General features: G+C 37.3%; 1 protein-coding gene and 1 non-coding gene across 3 annotated transcripts in view; both read left to right on the top strand.

Moving 5' to 3' along the window:
• AK5 (adenylate kinase 5) overlaps positions 1-22,310 on the top strand; it is a 280,448-nt gene that overhangs the window by 141,881 nt on the left and 116,257 nt on the right. The window lies entirely within an intron of this gene.
• On the top strand, positions 164-225 carry LOC129023490 (U7 small nuclear RNA). The gene has a single exon (XR_008496816.1). It is a non-coding gene; the product is annotated as a U7 small nuclear RNA (small nuclear RNA).

Genomic DNA, 22,310 nt, shown 5'->3' with positions numbered 1-22,310 from the left:
GGGTTAGGAATGCTGGGGGAGGAACAAATTATCACATTAATCAGGATGGTCCATATTAAATGGTATGCCCTCATTAAAGAGGTGAGATTTGAGCAATGACTTAAAATATAACATAAACCAGCAGAAGATGGAAGAGAAAACTAAAATATTAAAAGTGAAAATATAGTGTTACAGCTCTTTTAGAATTTGTCTAGCAGGCTGTCTAGTTTTCGCTGGAAAGCCCAGAAAAAAAAATTCTTTTAAAAAATTAAAAAGTGAAAATGCAGTTACTATAAAGGAATGACAATTTTGTTTGCAGCAGATTAAATGAAACAAGAACTTGCATTCATTTAGCACCTACTCTAAACCAGGAATGTGTTTTATGGTTTACATGCATTATTGCTGATCCTTACAATAACTCAAGAAGTAAGCTCTGTTAATCCCTAATTTACACCCAAGGAAATTGACGCTCACAAAAGTTAACTGACTTCCCAAGACCATAAAGCTAGCAAGTTGTAGAGTCAGGAATCAAACTTTGATTTGCCTGGCACCAAAATCTATTCTCCACTTTCCCCACTCCAGTAAAGCCATTAACAAGCTCACTAGTAATCTTTTGCCAATTCCAGTTAACCCTTTTTAGTTATCTTTCTTGACCTTTGCTGCATTTGACACTGTAAACTAGGGATCACCACACTTTTTCTGTAAAGGACCAGGTAGTATAAATATTTTAGGCTTTGTGGGCCCATATGTTATCTGTTGCAACTACTCAAACTCTGCCATCATTGAGCAAAACAGCCGTAACAATATGTAAACAATGAATGTGGCTTTGTTGCAGTAAAACATTATACGTGGATAGTGAAATTCAAATTCCATATAATTTTCGTGTCATTTATTTCCACCATTTAAAAATGTAAAATTCATTCTTGCTGAAAGGCCATATAAAAATAGGCAGCAGAGTAGATTTGACCTGCAGGCCATAGTTTGCTGACTCCTGTCGTGAACCATTCCCCCATTCCTGACATTCTTTCCATTAGCTTTCAACATTTCTAGAGCTTTTAATACTTGTCTGTGTGCTTCATATTTATTACCTCATTTTATCCTCAGACAACTATATTATTATTATCCCAATTTTACTGATGAGGAATCTGAGGCACAGAGAAATTAAGTTTACCCAAGGTCACACGGTTGGTAAGAGGTAAAGCCAGGATTCAAAAGGTGGAACTAGGATTCAAATCCAGCTTTGTGACTCCAGAGCCAGGTGCAGGACAGATAGGCTAGGTTGTGCTGGTGTAATTAATAAAACTCAAAATCTGAAAGCTTTCCTTCCAGAGTTCCTTTTACATGTGACCTCCAAAGGGATTACGGATGGGAAGGAGAAGAACTTGAGGAAGATGCACCTGCATTTAATTGCACATTACCTCATCTCACATTCAGTAGCAACCTTAGTCACTGGCTCTACCTAGATGCAAGGAGGCTGAGAAATGGAGCTTATTTATGTGCCCAGGAAGGGAGAGATGGGCTTGGTGAGCACCAAGCCAGTCTCAGCCACAAAGCTTCTGCTCCTAACCACAGGCTACAGCACCTGCCTCCATGTGATCCCTCCCTCTTACTTCTCGCTTCACTCATTCTTGGTTTCCTTGCTGAACTCCTCTCCATCAGTCTATTATTTAACTGTGAACACTCCCCAGCATACTGACCATGGACCCTTCTCTCCTAACTGCACATGTTCTCCTATGAGAGGCTCATAGGCTCACAGCCATGGTTTTGACTTCACTTAGAGCTTCCTGGTGAGCTCCTGTTGCATATGTCTGACTACTAAGTAACACCAATTGGATTTCCCATGTGCATCTTGAATTCAACATGTCCAAAACCACGCTCACCATCTTCCCCCAAGAAATCTGTTCTTCCTTCTGTTCTTCCTATTTCTGTGAATGATACCACCGTTCTCCAGCTGCCCAAGCCAGACACAAGGGCGTCTTCCTAGCCTCCTTCCTTTCTCTCTCTTCCTACATCAGTTTGATCAAGAGCTACTCAGTTCTCCTGTGCAGGAATTGCTTCTCCCACTCCACTGCCCATGCTTTGGTTCACACCCTCAGCCTTCCTCCCTGAGACCATAGGGCCAGCCTCTTAACCAGTCTCCTTCCCTCAGTCTGCTCACCCATCAAATTATCTTCCTGAAAGCACACACAATCATGGCATTCCATGGCTTAAAACTTTTCTTGGCTCTTCATCGATTTCAGAATTAAACTGGAAGCTCTTAGAAGATTCATAGAAACTTTCAAATCTGAATATGACCCCTACATTTTTCTCCAAACTCATCCATTGCCAGTTATCAAAACACACTGACTGCTCCAGCCACACAAAGCCATTCTCAGTTCCCTCAAATGGGTCATGTTTGCACAATCTCTTTCCTCTATATGGAAGTTTCCTCAACCCTATTGCTTCTGTCCCATGTGACCTCTACTCATGCACCATCAGGACCAAGCTTCCCCTCTAGGAAACCCTTCTCTTATCACAGGTTTGGTTCACCTTCTCAGAGGGCCCGTGATACTCTGTGTTGTAATATTATCTTGCATTTCAGGTACTATGTTCTGCTCTCTGTGTCCTCAGTGCCTGCCACGGAGCCTGGCATATGGCATATGCTCAATAAATGCCCATTTGTTTAAAGCCAAGAACATGAATTCCAGTTCTTCTACTTAATGTGTGATGTTTTTATGCCTTACTGAGCCCCTTTTGAGCCTCAATTTTCCCTTCAAGAAAATGGTGGTGACAACCCCACTTAGAAGTACTGTTGGCCGGGTACGGTGGCTCACGCCTGTAATTCCAGCACTTTGGGAGGCCAAGGTGGGTGGATCACGAGGTCAGGAGATTGAGACCATCCTGGCTAACACAGTGAAACCCTGTCTTTACTAAAAATACAAAAACAAAAAATTAGCCAGGCATGGTGGTGGGCGCCTGTAGTCCCAGCTACTCAGGGGGCTGAGGCAGGAGAATGGCGTGAACCCAGGAGGCGGAGCTTGCAGTGGGCCAAGATAGCGCCACTGCACTCCAGCCTGGGCAACAGAGCAAGACTCCGTCTCAAAAAAAAAAAAAAAAAAAAAAAAGAAGAAGTACTGTTGTCAGAGGTAGGGAGTGCAGGGTACCTTGTACAGAACAAATGCTGCATAAATGTGAGTTCCCTACCCTCCCTCTTTCAAATATGACTGAACTTTTCAAGATAGCCTTCTATAGCTGACAGAGGCCACCACTTCTTCAGCTAAGTGAATGCCAGTTGTCTGAGCACTTCTGATTCCTGGACTGGCATGTGAGGCACTTAGAAGTTGCTGCTCTATCCTAACAACCAGTAAAAAGCTGAACAACTGAAAAATAAACAATCACTCTTAGATCTGTCAGAGAAGTGAGTTTACAGGACAAACCATTACCCCAAAGATTGGAGAGACAATCAGAGAATCACAACTTACCCAAACAGAAACCCACAAGCAGAAACATCTGTGGAAGCCTGTACCAGGGCTGGAAACACTGAACAGTGACAATAGCTGGAGGTTCAGTGTGGACAATATGAGAGTTAAAAATCCCAGAGAGATCCAGTCATGGGACCCCACACTTCTGTAAGTTTTACCTCCAGGAGCTTTGCCAGGTCCTCACAGTGAATATCTGGAAAAATTCCCCTCAGTCTTCTGGCAGTGAGAGGAGAAAAAAAAAAACATTTTGAAATATGCTAAAGCATTCTGCTCTTCTTAACAAGGGCTGCCCTCAGAAGAAACTATTTTACCAGGGCGTAACATTCCTAGAGCAAGAGAAAACCCAACTCTAGCTGCCTCTAGCCATCCTGTCCCACCCAAAGGGAGAAAAGTATCGAGAAACACTGGCAAAGTTCACAGTCCAGGGCCACAGGCTCACCGAAAGACTGAGACCTAATTATATTACTGTAGAACAATTCCCCGGCCCCATACTTTATCACAGCATTACTAAAGGTTATTTACTGTGGTTCCTTTTATTCAGTATATCGGGTCCATCTGTCAAGGAAAAATTGCAAGGTATGTCAAAAGGCAAAAAACATGATTTGAATAGACTGACTAAGCATCAGAACCAGTCATATATAGCAGGAATGTGGGATTATCAGACCAGGTACATTTTATTTTATTTTTTAGAGACAGACTTTTGCTGTGTTGCCCAGGTTGAAGTGCAGTGGCATGATCATAGCTCACCGCAGCCTTGAGCTCCTCAGCTCAAGCAATCCTCTTGCCTCAGCCTCTTGAGTAGCTAGGACTACAGATGTACACCACCGTGCCTGGCCAATTTTATTTTTTGTGTAGATGAGTCTTGCTGTGTTGCCCAGGCTGGGAATTTTTTAAACTATGATTAATATGCCAAGGACTTTAATGATAATAAGTAGACAACATGCAAGAACAAATGGATAATGTAAGCAGAGAAAGAAATTCTAACACAGAAGCAAAAAGAAATTCTAGAGATCAAAAACACTGTAATAGAGGTGAAGAATGCCTTTGATGGGTACGTTTAATAGACTGCACGTGGCTGGGGAGAGAATCTCTCAGCTTGAGAATATGACAATAGAAACTTTCAGGGCTGAAAAACAAAGGGAAAGACTGAAAAAACAGAACTGAATATCTGAGAAACATAGGACAGCTACAAAAGATGTAACATATGCATAATGGGAATACCAGAAGGAAAAGAAAGAGAGTAATGAACAGAAGCAATATTTGAAGCAACATTAACTGAGAATTTCCCCTAGATTAATGAACAACACCAAACCACAGATCCAGGAATCTCAGAAAATATCAAGCAGGATAAACGCCCCAAAACAAAAGGCCTTTATATTCAAACTTCAGAAAATCAAAAATAGAGAAACAAATCTTGAAAGAAGCCAGATTTTAAAAATGCCTTACCTGTAGTAGAGCGAAGATCAAAATCATTTTTACTTTCTTTTCAGAAACTTTGCATGCAGGAAGAAAATAGAATAAAATATTTAAAGTGTTGAAAGAGGGGAATAAAGCACCAACCTAGAATTCTGTACTCAACAAAATTATCTTTCAAAAATGAAGGAGAAATAGAGACTTTCTGAGATCAACAAAAATTGGGGAAATTTGTTGCCAGCAGACCTGCCTGGCAAGAAATGTTAAAAGAACTTCTTTAAAGACAAAAAAAAAAAAAATGACATAGGGCCAGGCGTGGTGGCTCACGCCTGTAATCCCAGCACTTTGGGAGGCCAAGGCAGGTGGATTGCTTGAGGTCAGGAGTTTGAGACCAGCTTGGCCAACATGGTGAAACCCCATCTCTACTAAAAATACAAGAAATTAGCCAGGTATGGTGGCACACGCCTGTAGTCCCAGCTACTCAGGAGGCTGAGGCAGGAGAATTGCTTGAACCTAGGAAGCGGAGGTTGCAGTGAGCCAAGATCATGCCACTGCACTCCAGCCCGGGTGATAGAGCAAGACTCTGTCTCAAAAAAAAAAAAAAAAAAGAAAAGAAAAAAAAAGAAAAATGACATAGTTCAGAAACTCAAATCTATATAAAGAAAGGAAGAGCATGAGAGAATGAAGAAGTGAAGGTAAAATAAAGAAATTTTTGTTATTCTTAATTGATCTAACAGATGAGTATGTTCAAAATAATAGCAACAATATATTTAATTATATATACTTATGATTCTGTATACATGTTTATGTATAAGTGAAATAAATGAGAGCAATGATACAAAGAACAGAAAGGAGGAATTAGGAATGTTTTGTTATTATGAGGTACTTGCACTACCCATGAAGCAGTAGAGTATATTTGAAAGTGGACTTGAAATAGTTGCAAATGTTTATTGCAAATTCCAGGACAACCAATTAAAAAAGTGAGAAAAGAAGCATATGTGGTATGCTCATAAAGGAGAGAAAAAGACTCATAATGCTCAGTTAAAACTACAAAAGGCAGAAAAAGTATGCAAGACAAAAATAGGAACAAAGAACAAAAGCAACAAATAGGAAACAGTAACAAATATGGTATATATTAATCCAAGTATATCAATAATCACTTTAAATTTCAGTGGTCTAAACACACCTATCAAATGACAGAGATTGTCAGAGTGGATCAAAAATCAAGACCCCGCTATATGTTGTCTACAAGAAACCCACTTTTAAGTATAAAGACACATATAGATTAAAAGTAAATAGAGAAAGCTATACCACACTAACACTAATCAAAAGAAAGCAGGAGTTGCTATATTAATTTCAGACAGAGCAGAATTTAGAGGAAGGAAAGTTATCAGAGATTTTTTAAAGCATTATATAATGATAAAGAGGTTAATTCTCCAAGAGGACGTAATAATTCTTAATGTGTATGTGCCTAACAACTAAGCATCAAAACACATAAGGCAAAAACTAGTAGAATAGCAAGGAGAAATAAGTGAATTCACTATTATAGCTGGAGACTTCAACACTCCTCTATCAGAAATGGACAGATCCAACCAGAAGAAAATCAGTAAGGTTGTAGTTGAACTCAATAATACCACCAAACACCACCAGTCAACTGGATATAACTGACATCTATAGATTGCTTTATCCAACAACAACAGAATACACATTCTTCTCAAGCTCACATGGAATATTCACCAAGACTACATTCTGGGTCATAAAACATACCTTAACAAGTTTAAAAGAATATAAATCATACAGTGTCTGCTCTCAGAACACAGTCAAATTAAACTAGTATTCAATAACAGAAAGATAAAAAATCCTCACATACCTGGTGATTAAACAGCACTTTCTAAATAACACTTGGGTCAAATAAAAAACCTCAAGAGAAACGTTAAAATATTTTGAACTAAATGAAAATGAAAATTTAACAAAATTTGTGAGATGCACCAAAAGCGGTGATAATGGGGAAATTTATACAATTGAATGCATATATTTGTATATACATTGAATTCATATATTAGAACAAAAGAAAAATTAAAACTAATAAAAGCCTCCACTGTAGAAAATAGAAAAAGAAGACCAAATTAAGTCCAAAGTAAACAAAGAAAAAAAACTAATAAAAATTAAAGTAGAAATCAATGAAATTATAAATAGGAAACCAAAATGGAAAACTAACAAAACCAAAAGCTGGATCTTTGAAAAGATCCATAAAATCAATGAGCCTCTAGCCAGGCTAACCAAGGAAAAAATAGAGAAACACAAATTATTATCAGAAATCGAAGATGGGAAATCACTACAGATCTCATGGACATTAAAGGGATAATAAAGAAATATTATTAACAATGCTATGCCCACGAATTTGATATGGAATGGACCAATTCTTTGAAAGACACAGCCAAAACTCACACAAGAAGAAACAAACTATCTGAATAGGTATATATTATTAAATAAGTTGAATCAATAACTAATAATCTCCCAAAACAGAAAGCTCTAGGTTCACTGGTGAATTTTACCAAACATTTAAGGAAGAAATCATACCAATTCTCTATCAGAAGATAGAAGCAGAGGGAATATTTTCTAACTCATTCTATGAACCATTCTCTATATACCAACACTAGACAAAGACATTACAAAAAAAGAAAACTACAGACCAATATCTTTTTAAGTGCAGGTGTGAAAATCCTCAACAACGTAGGTAAAAAGCCTACAGCTAACATCATACTTAATGATGAGAAACTTGAAGCTTTCCTGCTTTTCTGCTAAGAAAAGAAATAAGGCAAGGATGTCTCCTTTCACCATTGCTTTTCAGCATTATACGTGGAAGCCCAAGCTAATGCAATAAGACAAGAAAATAAAAAGCATATAGATTAAGAAGGAATAAATAAAAGTGTTCTTGTTCACAGATGAACACATAAAATGGGAACTCACTTATTACCACAAGAACAGAACCAAGCCATTCATGAAGGATCTGCCTCCATGACCCAAACACCTCTCATAGGCCACATCTCCAACAGGGGAAGTCACATTTCAACATGAGATGGGATGGGATAGAACATCCAAACCATATCAATGACAATGGCTTTTTAGATATAACACCAAAGGTGTTTTCTTTTGTGGATTCACAAAAGAAAAAGTGCATAATCTGGACTCCATTAAAATGTAAAACTTCTGCTAATTGTCTGAGCAGAGTGTGTAGAGTTGCTGAGCCCACACACTAAATCTGAAAATGACACCAGATTGACAAAGGTCACACCAAGGAAAATGTGTGCTGTTCCTCTTCTCTGTGTACTTTTTTGTTCATTGAAAATACCTGCTCAACACAGAGAAAACTACCACTTAGGTTCTCAAAACCTGAAGCCACACTTCTGCAGCTTCAGCTATCCAGAAGAACAATTGCCCCATCAATAATAGTGCAGACTTTTTCCCATAGGACGAAAAACCAAAACCAAAAGCACTGATGAAGGTGATAGCCCAGGCCTTCCACTCCAACATTAGGCTTAATTGTACCTTTGTCCATTCAACCAGCTTCAAAGGAGGAGAGGTGCAGGTTGTCTTCAGGTTTATGCTCTATCCAAGTTCTTTTTTTTTTTTTAATTTTTTTTTATTATACTTTAAGTTTTAGGGTACATGTGCACAACGTGCAGGTTAGTTACATATGTATACATGTGCCATGTTGGTGTGCTGCACCCATTAACTCGTCATTTAGCATTAGGTATATCTCCAAATGCTATCCCTTCCCCCTCCCCTCACCCCACAACAGTCCCCGGAGTGTGATGTTCCCTTTCCTGTGTCCATGTGTTCTCATTGTTCAATTCCCACCTATGAGTGAGAACATGCGGTGTTTGGTTTTTTGTCCTTGCAATAGTTTGCTGAGAATGATGGTTTCCAGCTTCATCCATGTCCCTACAAAGGACATGAACTCATCATTTTTTATGGCTGCATAGTATTCCATGGTGTATATGTGCCTTTTCTTAATCCAGTCTATCATTGTTGGACATTTGGGTTGGTTCCAAGTCTTTGCTATTGTGAATAGTGCCGCAATAAAGTGTCTTTATAGCTGCATGATTTATAATCCTTTGGGCATATACCCAGTAATGGGATGGCTGGGTCAGATGGTATTTCTAGTTCTAGATCCCTGAGGAATCGCCACACTGACTTCAACAATGGTTGAACTAGTTTACAATCCCACTAACAGTGTAAAAGTGTTCCTATTTCTCCACATCCTCTCAAGCATCTGTTGTTTCCTGACTTTTTAATGATCGCCATTCTAACTGCTGTGAGATGTATCTCGTGGTTTTCATTTGCATTTCTCTGATGGCCAGTGATGATGAGCACTTTTTCATGTGTCTTTTGGCTGCATAAATGTCTTCTTTTGAGAAGTGTCTGTTCATATCCTTTGCCCACTTTTTGATGGGGTTGTTTTTTTCTTGTAAATTCAATGTGCCAGACTCTATATGAGGTGCTGGGGATACAGTGGTGGGCAAAAGATGGCACAGTTGCTGCTATCATAGATCTTATAGTAGAAATAGACAAGAATAGAATAGTCAGAGAAATAAGTTAAAACTGTCAAGTACTTGGGAGAATAAGTGCATGGTGCTGTGTGTAGATGTGGTCGGTGAGGTGAGGAAAGTCTTCTCCAGGACGGTCTAGATCTCCTGACCTCGTGATCCACCCGCCTCGGCCTCCGAAAGTGCTGGGATTACAGGCATGAGCCACTGCGCCTGGCTGGCAAGAGATTCTTGAATTGAGATATGTAAGGTTTGTCATAGGTAACCAAGTATGTATGAGAACAGGAAAGAAATGGGGAGAAGAGAAAGGGATGTTCAAAAAGAGGAAATAGCAGGATGAAGCAGGAAGAAGCATAGCATCCAAAAGAAGACCAGGATAGCTGGAGTGCAGATGAGCCTGGAAAGTAGGGCTTTGTAGAGCAGGTTAGGGGTTTTGACTTTATCCTAAGAGCAACGGGGAACCTTGAAGAGTTGGGGCTTTTGAGGAGGGAGGAGAGTGTGTTGACATAATTATATTTGTGTTTATTTTTTAAAACATTGTTCTGGCTGCAATGTGGAGAACACATTGGAGAAAAGCAATCTATGGAGTTCAAAAAAAAAAAAAAAAAAAAAACAAGGCATCTATGGAGTCCAGAGTGGGAGGCTGCAGTGGTCCAAACAAGAGTTGATGGTGACACTGAAGTAAAAAAGGGGACAGAGAGAAAGAGGTGTCTTTGAGAAGAACTTGTGACAAAAATCAACAGGACTTCATGTTGGAATGGATATGGGAGCCAACAGGGAGTGAGCTGTTGAAGATGACTTCTGGGCTTTCAACTTGTACAGCTGGGTAGACAGTGGTGGCATTCACTGAGAAAAGATGAGTTCTGTAAAGATAGGGCATGAGTGTAATTTTAGACATGCTGAGTTCAAAGTGCCTTAACATATCCAAGTAGAAAATTTCAGTGAGCAATTAAATATATAGGTCTGGTGTTCAGAGGAAAGATCTGAGCTGGAAATACAAATTTATGAGCCTTTTTAATATAGATAAGACTTGAATTTGTGAGTGGAGATGAGATAGAGAAAGAAAACAAAATTGAGAGGAGAAGAGGCTCTATAGCTGAACACCGAGGAAATTTAAAGTCTTAGTAGAGAAAGATGAAAGAGCAGAAAGACGTAGAAGAAGCCATTAGAGAGATACGAGGAAAATCAGTAGAATGTGGTGTTCCAAAAGCCAGAGAAAACAGTATTTCAGGAGGCAGGGAGTGCCAAATGTGGCTGAGAAGATAAGGAAGAGAGAGACTGGAAAATAATCATTGAATATAGAAACACAGAGGAAATTGAGAACTTCACAAAGAGCTATAAAGTGAAGACACTTAAGCATGTTTTAACTCACAGGAAAGGTCTACTTGTTTGTGAAAAGGAGAATATACAAGTATAAGAGAGAGGAAAGTCTATCTGAATGTGGTAGGTCTGGGTTCTCCAGCCCTGGTGGAGAGACTGGCATGAGACCAAAAGAGTCTCATGTGGGTTAAGACAGAAGGAACATTGATAGGATAGGAGGATGGGTTCGTATATTTAACAAATATACAAACATACATGGGAAGTCGATGAGTTCCTGTAAGATGACTTCCAGAGGCAAAGCCATCTGTTGAGATTTCAGGGTTTCAAGAGAGTAGAAGCCTGAACTGTTGTGAAATCTAGCAGGCAATGTGCTAAGGAAACACAACAGGATTACCAAGCATTTCATTTGATATTAGTGAATTGAGAGCCCATTTGACATTAGTGACTAGAAATTTATTTTGACGAATCAATCCTTTTCATTTTTTTTCATTCCTTTAGCAAATGTTTGTTGGGTGGCCTTAGGTGCCAGACACTCTTGTAGGCGCTATACCGAGTGTTGTGGAATTCTAGCGGGACACAGAGAAGGTCAGTAATTTGGTTCACACAGTGATGGAATTTTACCAAATATGTGGTTCAGAAAGGCAGAGAGCAAAGCATTAGCAGAGTGTAAGTGGTAATGAGCTGAGGATTCTAAGCAGTTTAGGAAGGAAGTGGGTAGAGAACAGTTAGGAGCCAATGCCCAAAAGCACTAGAAGCATATTTGACTTCTTTAAAAATATAACCCTATGTCACTCTTTTAAATCAAGAATGCCATCTCTTGATTTAAAAGAATATTTGATCCTAGCAATTGTGTCATTCTAAATAAACAGAGAGAGAAATTCTCTAACAGAAAATGATATTTATTCAGAAATGGGCATTGCAATAGGAATATGGGTGCCATTGTAAACTATGTGTGTATTCAGGGAGGTAAAGGAAGACAAAGGTCTTGTAAGAAAAAAATGAGGAGGATTACACAATAGTTTTGAGATAATTATCCTTGACTACAAGGATAAGTAACAAAGGTGGTGTCAGTCCAAGTTTGGACAGGCAATTGCTGGGCAGATGTCCTCAAATAAGTGTTTTCTGTGTAAGGTTGTGATGGCCTTTGTGTGAAGTTGTAGTTTTTGCAGAACCTTTTGTGGTAGTTTTGTTATCAAGAACTTGTTCGTGAGAATCCTCCCTTTATGGCCTTCCCCAGCACTGTTTTTCAGCTGTTTTTGGTTTTGTTTTTTTCTTGTTAACACAAGTGACTCTATTTTGATTCTGATAACTTTCACATTTCCCCCCTTTTGATCGAGATCTTTTTCTGAAAGTGTCACCATTCAATCATCCTGTAGTTAGATTTTGATTGTCCCTTGGTGCCAGGATGTGTCCCAGATTGTTGGTCTGGTCCCATATCAGAAGTGATTGGTGAGTAGGAATCTGTGTCAAAAGTGTTCTAGCCACATTTGAGCAACAAGGGAGGCTTGGAGGAAATGGCTCTCAGGTTAAGTCTACCTGGAATTTATTGCTATGTTCAGTTTTGTCTATTCCATAGTATTTTGGCCACAATCTCAAAGCACTGGACCAGCATTATTCTGTTAGGAGTTGTACTTCTGCAGAAATTTAACAAGCAACAGGTACAAGTTTTAAAAACAAAAATATAAAATAAAATTAATAGTAATATGATAAATCCAAGTTTGTATAATGGTTTTGAGCCATGAATCCAGTCTTAAAGACAAACAATTGAATCAAGCAAATGACCATTGAGAATTAGATGACATCTGTTGTTACTGTGTGACCCATTTAAAAAATTCTGTGGATATGGGCCTCAACTTCCCCAGAGGAATTTACCCAAGTATAACATGTAGTATTAGTGGAAGCATAGACTTTTTTTTATTTAAACAATAGATACCTAAGAGGTCATGTTCTTTTAAGTTATGAGCAGAAGCTGCTGATTGTGAAATCTGAATTACATCATTATCTTGCCAAAGAAAAAGGTAAGCATAAGAAAGGAAAAATTAAGAGGGGCAAGAGTCTCATTTTGATGGAGTGTCTCGGGAAACGCTGCCTATAGCATGAAGCCATCAACTTCTCTTGGCTTGCAGTTTGAATTCTCTGCCATGGCATCAGGTGGATTGGTGAACTTTCTGTGTGGCACAAGACTTGTCCTTCTTTTTTCGGGTATGAGACTTGTCTCTTGAAATTTATATCAAGTTGTCTAGCTTCAGCTTCTAAGGCAGCAGGCACAGAGCAGTTTTTGCTCTTAGTTGGAGAGTTGCGGCCAAATATTGAAGAAAATTAGGAGGATTCAGGTTCTAATCAGATCTACAGGTAGAAGAGAAGAACTTGAAAACAATGCACAGGGCCACAGCCTAATAATAGGTGTATTATAGTTTTTTTCTTTAGAAACATAACGTTTTCTCTCTATAGTCATCCTTATTTTTACCAAAGATAATCACAGTAAGACTAATTTGTTTGTAAAATAAGTTTAGTTTTATCAAATTTTGCCAGCAAGAATAGTGATTTGACCATGCAGTAATCTCAAACTTAAAAACTTCTTGAGGGTAGGAAGCCAAACCAAAGCTGACTTCAGACTTTATCTGTAGTACCTATAAACAATTTAAATATGACACTTTAGTCAAAACTTTGGTGATAAAACCAATGTTTCCACTTGTATCCCATAATAAAGAGAACAGATTCTTATCAAACTTAAGTAAACAATCATATTGTCATGAATCGTTTTCCCATTTTGGAGGGATCAGGTAGGAAGAAAAAGTAAATGCTTTCATTTTTGTTCACAAATGTTTACTTTACCAAGTGGCTGTAAACTATAGATGGCTTAAGACAAAAAGTTTTCTTCAATCTGGAAAACAAAACATTGAGGAAAAGAACCAGCAATGTTTCAAATAAATAGGCTATAAAATTCTTTTTATCAGTTCATTTAATTTCATGTAGTTAATTCTTGTCCTGCTTGAGCTTGATTATTAGTTTCATAAATTTATTAGTTTCTTCATTAGAGTTCTGAAAATTTTTATTTAGTACATAATTTTTATTTATTTTATTATCGAATAACTTTGATCTTAAAGTTATTAGAAACTTATATTTAAGACTACTTCTTAGAGTCTTTTCCATGAATCTGATTGAGTATGTCTTTAGAAAAGAACTCAAACCAGTAACCGTGGATGACAAAAAGATAGAAAACAACCATGGCTTAAAATCTGATTAAATCAGAAAAATAGAGTGCAAAGCAAAAATAAATAAATAAATAAATAAAATCTGATGAAAGTTCATGATAACCAGAAATTGACAAGGAAATTTGGTTACTTTGCGGCATACAACATAGTAAGAATTCTGACTTATATATTAGATTTCTAAGAGTTTTATATAATCTTGGAACATTCATATCAATAACATACTCATAAATGTAACTGAAAAAGGATCTAGCGTCACTTATCATTTGACAATGCTTCCCATACAATTTACTAAATAAACCTAATCATTTAATATCTCTATAAGATGAGAGATACAGTCTTTGAGGCTCTCCAGAGCCCAACTGGGAAAAGTTACAAAATTAGTTTTAGGTCAGAAAGATTAAATTTAGAACTTGATCCTAGGGAAATCTTTCAAAAAATGTCAAGAGGCTGAAAACACTTGATCAAACTTGGATTACAGAAAGACTTCAAAAACAATACAGAAAGTTCCATGGATATAAAACAAACAAACAAAAATCCTTAACCTTTCCAAAGCTCAATTTTCCTAAATAATCATAATAAAACATAAAATCAAATAAAACATAATAAAGACAACGTGAAGCACAGGAACTTACAAAAATCTTCATCTTAGGCCAATTACCAAAAGGGGGAATAAAAAAAAAAAAGCTTCCTGCAATGTAATTGCTTCTTATTGGAAGCCTGTTTAAATAACCCGGAAGTCTAACCTGATGAAAAACTACTTGAATTTAGTCAGACACAAGGAGAGTGAGTCCAATGGTATGAGTTTACATCATATCATAGAAGAAGTAAACAAGAAAACTAGTACCTTGAGCAGAGGAATACATGGCTCTTAAAAAAAGTGAAAACGTGAAGTTGCCTGGTTACATGGAACAATTCAAACATATCAAGAAAAACCAAGATTACAGAATCAAGATATACTGGAGGGAAACATTGCTCTTCTAGGGCTTCAAGACAAACATTTGAGCATCAGGTCATAACAGCAGAGCTTGAAGTAGAGAAAAAAGTTTCAGGAGCTGACAAAAAAGTTGAAGGAGCGAGTTATCAACCTAGCCAAGCAAAAAGATGTATCCTCTCAAGGAGGGACAGGAAGAGCAGAAGGCAGTGTTGTATGACCTGCAAATCCTGTGCTGCAAGATACAGCAAAAATTGTACTTCTGAGATATGAATCTGAAAAGCTTCAAGAGGAAAACTTTACCTCAAGAAATGAAATTACCATCCTAAATGAAGAACATAGCACTTTTAATTTGAAACCAGGGAAAGTAAATAAAGACTGTAAAACAGAGGCTGGGCGTGGTGGCTCCAGCCTGGTGACAGAGCAAGACTCTGTCTCAAAAAAAAAAAAAAAAAAAGAAGCTGCAGTTTAGAAGATGGCTGAAATTTTACAGAATTAAAAATCAAAGACTTTCACAAATTTTACTAAGAGCAGATTAGTACTTCAAGAAAACTCTGTTGCTCTGATATAAGGAACAAAAATCTTAGTTTTATATCTTAGTTGTAAATGAAGTTTTAACTTATAAACTAAGTTATGTATATAATCAAAACTTAATCCTTAGAAAGATATACGTAATTCCCTTTTATTTATAGCAAACTTGATTACACACACAAAACTCCTTTTATAAAATTCATCCCTCAGAAACCTTTCACGATCTGCACAGACCTTTGATGGCATGCTTAAGCTGTTAGTTTTGTCCTGTACATTCACTTTTTAAAATAACAAGTCACCTTAGGATAAAAATTTACTTTCTTTGTTCCCTTATTATTTTGAAAAATTATTCGCTTCTAACATTCCATGCCAAAAATACATCTTCACACTTAAAACTTTCTTCACATCTCTGTTTCCTACTTACTGGTTCCTTTCTGTCTTGTTTCTATTTCCTTTCTAAATTCATATTTTGAAACAATCTTTAAATAACCTCTAAATTAGACAAATTTTTCTTTTTCTCAACAAAGAACATATTTTTATCCCTTTCTTATAACTTCTCCTACCAAAAACACATTTTACTTTTATTGGTATGCTTTGTATACAGAATTGTATGTATTAATTAAAATTCAAACTCTTAGTAACATTAATTTCTAATGAAAGTGTAGGAAGCAAGAAATGTTAAACTGTTCCATATCAGTATTTTATATATAAGAATGATTTTATAATTTTGGAAACATGTTTCCTCATAATTGTAATGTGTATTAATGAACCCAAATATATTTTTCTATAAAATTTAAGAAGCCAAGAACAAACTTATATTTATGTTCAGAAATTCGTTTCAATTTTTTCTTATTTTGAAATGACCCAGATACTTAATGAGTATCTGTTACTTAATTTAACATAACTTTAAAATTTTAAGTTATCAAAAAGATTTTTTGAAACTAAGAAGAATTCATTTATAAATGATTATACCATTTACATTCACCTAATTTGTTTGTTTTTAACAATTGTAACTATATTACTTATGAAAACTAAGATATTAGACAAGGCTAGTAATTATTTCAGGCTAATTCCTTGTTAGCCATTTTTACAGGCTGTGACTATTAAGCATTCCTCACCCAACTAAGAACCATAAAGTTAAATACTTCAGTATCTTGCCAATAACTCAGAAAATACAGCTGATTTCATTAAATCAACAATATTAAATTAGTATTACTTATCAAGGAGTTACATAAACAAAGGTCATTCTCTTTTTAGGATGGATTCATAGTTCTATGACATTCATGTCAAACACTGACTCCTTAAAATATCTAGCAAAGATAAATATAAAACTGTCTGACCAGTAAACTCAGGCACAAATCTTTGCTGACAATTCTTAAGACATTTCTATTTTTATTTTATCAACAATTTTAAAATCAGTTTACTTATCAAACATTTACCCAAGTCAGGTGAACTTAAAAACTTTGAGGTGGCTATTATGTTTTTGATAATGTACTTGATTGAAGTGCTTAATTTTTCCCTTTAAGTCAATTAATTAATTAGCTCTTTGATACATTTTGGTAGAAAAATACATACATGCAACATAAAAACATACAGACAACATGAAAACATCGAAGCAGATTCTTTAGCTTTCATTTTGAAATGTTAATCATGAGACAGCAAAACATAGTAATTTAAACTTACCAGTTTATAAAAGGACAGTTGAATCCAAATTATATTTCTGACAAAATGGGACCTGTTCACATGGCTAAATTTTATTTGCCCTGATAGGTGATCTTATGAAGGCTGTGGACCAAAGCTTTGGGTAAAGCAGTTTCCACAGCAGTTTGATTTTTAGAAACCTCTTTTTATCCTTCAAGTTTTAAATTAGTACAGGGGTTAAATATTCAAACATTTTCATTTTAGATAGCACCGACTAAATTGTGTAGAAAAACAAAGTATCCCAGTGGCCTTGAATTCTGGCAATAAATTTATCTTTTTATTTGTTTGTCTGATTTACTTGATTAGTCAATTCAGGCAGGAAAGCATTTTAGAAAAAGGTATTTAAAGGGTTTTTTTTTTCCCCTCAGCTTTTCCTGGCTCACATACAGCAGACAAAGCAAAATTTTTATGTCAAAGATACCTTCTATTATTCCCCTGAGCTCAAGATTTCGACCTGTTTGATCTGAGAGCCTAACTTTTGTAAACCTTGATCTAGTTCTTTCCTTCTTAGACTATCTAGCTTTTAATTAACTAAAGCAATTGTTAAACACCCTAAGCAATTGCTAGTCAAGCAAAACTAAATTAACATTTCCAAAAGGGATGACTCTTAGGTGTACTGGATAGCTTGTTGGTTGTCATGGAACTACTGTAATTTGAAAGCCCTCTCTTTTTTTGTTATCTTGGCTGAAATGCCCTTTAAAAAATTTGTAAGTAGCTTTGGAAACTAACAAAATTAGATTATTTTAATACAAGTGAAAAAGTCAGCAGATTCAGAGAAGCAGAGAGGGGAAAAAAAGGAAAAAAAAGAGAAGTTGAGAGCCTCTACATACCAGCATTTTGTTTTAACCCTATATTTGGTACAAAAAAACAAAAACAAAAACAAAACAAGCTTGGGGAGTTCAAATAATGCCTAAGATGGCCATTGGTTTAAAAACATGCATGAGGAAAAACCATGTAGCTGGCTGGAGTCCCAGAAAAATTGGCATGCCTTAATGTTTGAGAATCTCGTTTTGTTTCTTATTAATCTCTTAAGAGAAAAGAAATCTATGCATTCTATCAGGGAATGTCAGGAGTTTGGTATTTTAGATAGTGGCTTTTAATTGGCCATCTCACACCTACCACTTTGAATGTTTATTTTTGCTCTGGGAAGATGTTCAAAAGCAAGCAAGAAGAGAAAAAAAGTACGAGATTCAAATTATTTATAGATGTGCATAACCAGACCAAAATGAAACCAAAATTAGAGTGCTCACAAAAATGTTAAGCCAGGCATGCTAATCAACCAAAATATCAAACTAGGCATGCAGACCAAAAGTGAATTCACCAGAAAAGACATGCATCACAAACAAAGTACACGTTCTATAAAAACCAGAGTACTCGAACCAGAAGAACATTGTCCTTAAACCAGAAAGGGCTTGCCAGAAAAGACAAAAGTTTTTTTATCATTCCAGGGGGAATGCAAGGTCCATTATTAAAGTGGCCTTACAATCAAATCAGATCCCAAATAATGTCCAAAAAACTCACCAAAGGGAGACAGTCAGAAAATCTGAGAAGAAATTCTCCAGGACCAAAAAGGTGACTCATAGAAACGAAGAGCACAAAGGGCTCAGGTGATACTGCTCTCCATTTCAGGGGCTGATAACCTATCTAAGGTGAGCTGACTTAGATCTCACTTCTGACACCATTTATATAATTCTGAATAAGAGAGAGAGAGACTCTCTGAAAGAAAATAATATTTATTTGGGAGTGGACATTGCCATGGGAATACATTTGCCATAGTAATTTATGTGCATATTTAGGGAGGCAAAGGAAGCGAACATTTTCTAAAGGGAAAATGAGGAAGATTACATAATTTTTATTGATACATATTGTACATATGGGGAACACGTGATATTTTGGTGCATGCATACAATGTGTAATGATCAGGTAATTAGGATATCTATCACCTCAAACATTTATCACTTCTTTGTGTTGGGAACATTACAAATCTAGCCATTTTGAAATACACAATGAATTATTAACTATAGTCACTCTACTTAGCTATCAAACACTAGAAACTATTCTTTTTATCTAACTGCATTTTTATACACATTAACCAACCTCTCTTCATGTCCTCTCCCTCATCACTCTTCCTAGCCTCTGGTAACCAATGTTTAACTCTCTGCCTCCATGAAATTTACTTTTTTAGCCCTTGCATATGAGTCAGAACTGTGATATTTATCTTTTTGTGCCTGGCTTATTTCACTTAACATAATGTCCTCCAGTTCCATCCATATTGCTGCAAATGATGGTATTTCCTTCTTTTTTATGGCCAAATTTTATATGTATATTATATATATAAAATTTATATATATATAAAATTTGGCCATAAAAAAGAATATATATATATGTATGTATATCTCATTTTCCTTATTCATTCTTCCATTGGTGGACACTTAGGTTGATTCCATATCTTTGTTATTGTAAATAGTGCTGCAATACACTTGGAAGTGCTATATCTCTTCAGCATACTGTTTTCGGGGGTTTTGTATATCCTTTGTTCTTGCTTTCTTATTTATTGTTATTGCGGTTTGGTGGGTTTTTTGTAGTGATAAGCTTTGATTCTTTTCTTTCTCTTTGGTGTATCTATTCCACCAGTGAGTTTTATACTTTCATGTTTTTTCATAATGATGATGATGATCTTTTTGCTTCCAGGTGCAGGGCTCCCTTGAACATTTCTTGTGAAGCCAGTCTACTGCTGTTAAATTTCCTCAGTTTTTGGTTATCTGGGAAAGACTTTATTTCTCCCTCATTTCTGAAGGGTAGCTTTGTTGGATATGCTATTCTTGACTGACAATTTTTTTGCCATACTTTGAATATATCATCTCATTTTCTTCTGGCCTCTAAGGTTTCTCCTGAGAAATCTGCTGTTCCTCTAATAGGGATTCCCCTATAAGTAGCTTTATGCTTTTCTCTTACTGTTTTTAAAATTCTCTCTTTGCCTTTGATTTTTGGTAATTTGACTATAGTGTACTTTGGAGAGGACTTTTTGGGTTGAATCTGTTTGGGGACTTTTGAGCTTCCTGGATTTGAATGTCCACATATCCCCTCAGACTTGGGAAGTTTCTAGCTATTATGTCATTAAATAGGCTTTTTTACACCCTTTACAACATCTTCTCTTTCTGAAACTTCCAGAATAAAAATATTTGTTCACTTAATGGTGTCCCATAAGTCTTGTAGGCTGTCTTCAGTCTTTTGTCTTTTTCATTCTTTTTTTTCTCTAACTGTATAATTTATAATGGCCTATATTCAAGTTCAGAAGCTCTTTTTTTTTTTTTTTTTTTTTTTTTTTGAGACAGAGTCTCACTCTGTCACCCAGGCTGGAGTGCAATGGCATGTGATCTCAGCCCACTGCAACCTCCGCCTCCCAGGTTCAAGCTATTCTCCTGCCTCAGCCTCCCGAAAAGCTGGGATTGCAGGAGCCCACCATGCCCAGCTAATTTTAGTATTTTTAGTAGAGACGGGGTTTTGCCATGTTGGCCAGGCTGGTCTCCAACTCCTGACCTCGGGTAATTCACCTGCCTTGGCCTCCCAAAGTGCTGAGATTACAAGCGTGAGCCACCGTGCTCAGCCAGAGGTTCTTTGTTCTGCTTGATAAAGTCTACTTTTTAAGCTCTCTATTGCATTTTTTATTTCATTAATTGAATTCTTCAGCTGCAGGATTTCTGTTCGGTTTTTTAAATGATATCTCTGTTGTACTTCTCATTCATATCGTGAATTGTTTTCCTGATTTTATTGAATTGTCCACCTGTATTTTCTAGTAAATCATTGAGTTTCCTTAAGATAATTATTTTTTAATTCTTTTTCCATCAATTCATTGATTTACTTTTTATTGGGGTCTGTTACTAGAGAGTTATGTTCCTTTAGTGATGTTAAACTTCCATGCTGTTTTATGTTTTATGTGTCCCTGAATTCATGTCTGTGCATTTGGTGGAACAATCACCTCTTTCAAACTTTCTAGAGTAGCTTTCATAGAAAAAGACTCATCTACAGTTGGGTCCTGGTGTGCTGGTTGGGAAAGATGTGGTGACTCTGTTTCCAAGTAGGTGCCATTTTATAGTCTCTCTGCAGCTTCTTTGGCTGTGTTGAACATCAGTAATTACTGTAGGCACCTCAGTGGTTTAGGCTGTATGATTTTGTGGTAGCTGTAGTGGTAGTGTTTATTGTTAATATCCTCAGTGGCAAGGGCTTCCGGGGTCTTCCTATTCTTATTTTCCCCACAATGGGGACACTTAGCTGAGAGGATCCTTCTTGATGTCAGGTCTGACACAGCCTAGAAGCAATTGCAGTGGCACTGGTCACAGAGGCAGGTGCCCAGAGTGGCTGTGGGGCCAGAGTTCTGTGCTCAAGATCTCTCAAACCTATTGTGTCACTTGGGTATTGGGGTGCAGATTTGCTCTCTGTGACAGCATTGGAGGTAGTTTGTTCACAGATCCAGGATCTGTGACACTGAGGTACCCCCTAGCAGCTTGGGTCCAGGAGGTTGGGTTGTAGCTGTGATTCTGCCCTGGAAGGCAGGGCACAGCCCTGGCCTGACTCCAAGAAATAAAGGATACTCTGGAAGTTTTAGCCCAGGGCACAGGATATGGCTGCAATTTGGAAGCCTGAACCAGTAGGGCTTGGTGGCAACTCGGGTTCCTAGACATGAGGCACTGTGTAGTGGTAACAGATGGGGAAAGGTATAACAGTGGCTCAAAACTCAGCTTAGGGATGTCAAGCCATGGGGCAGGGATGATTTAAAAGCAGCTTAGACTCAGGGATGAAGGACTGCCATGGCTACTCGCACCCAGAGCAAGATACACTCCAGCAGTAATTCCATTTCCAAGATGGTGTGTAGGACAGTAGCCATGTGGGCACAGAGGGTGGGGCTCCTTCTCTAGAGGGAAGAGAGCCATATGGACTCCAGGCATCTCCTTCAACTGGGCTTAAGTGCTTGTGAGGGCTGCAGAGGACCCCAATGGTAAGGCCTGTAGGTATCCAAGGTGCTGACAGGGGCTGCTGCGATCCTCTTGCTTACTTTTTCCCTATAGAGAGAAGTTCCTCCAGGTTCCCCGCTTATCCTAGCTGGGGGATAGGGTGGTGGAAGTCAGGTGTTTCCTTCTGTTCTCTGTGTGACCATCCTGAGTTTCTGTGCTCCCCGGAGTTTCTGTTATTGTTTGGATGTACTCCAGTG

Source organism: Pongo pygmaeus, chromosome 1 (assembly GCF_028885625.2).
Source record: "Pongo pygmaeus isolate AG05252 chromosome 1, NHGRI_mPonPyg2-v2.0_pri, whole genome shotgun sequence".
Lineage (NCBI taxonomy): Eukaryota > Metazoa > Chordata > Mammalia > Primates > Hominidae > Pongo > Pongo pygmaeus.
This window is presented reverse-complemented; position numbering and strand designations above follow the sequence as displayed.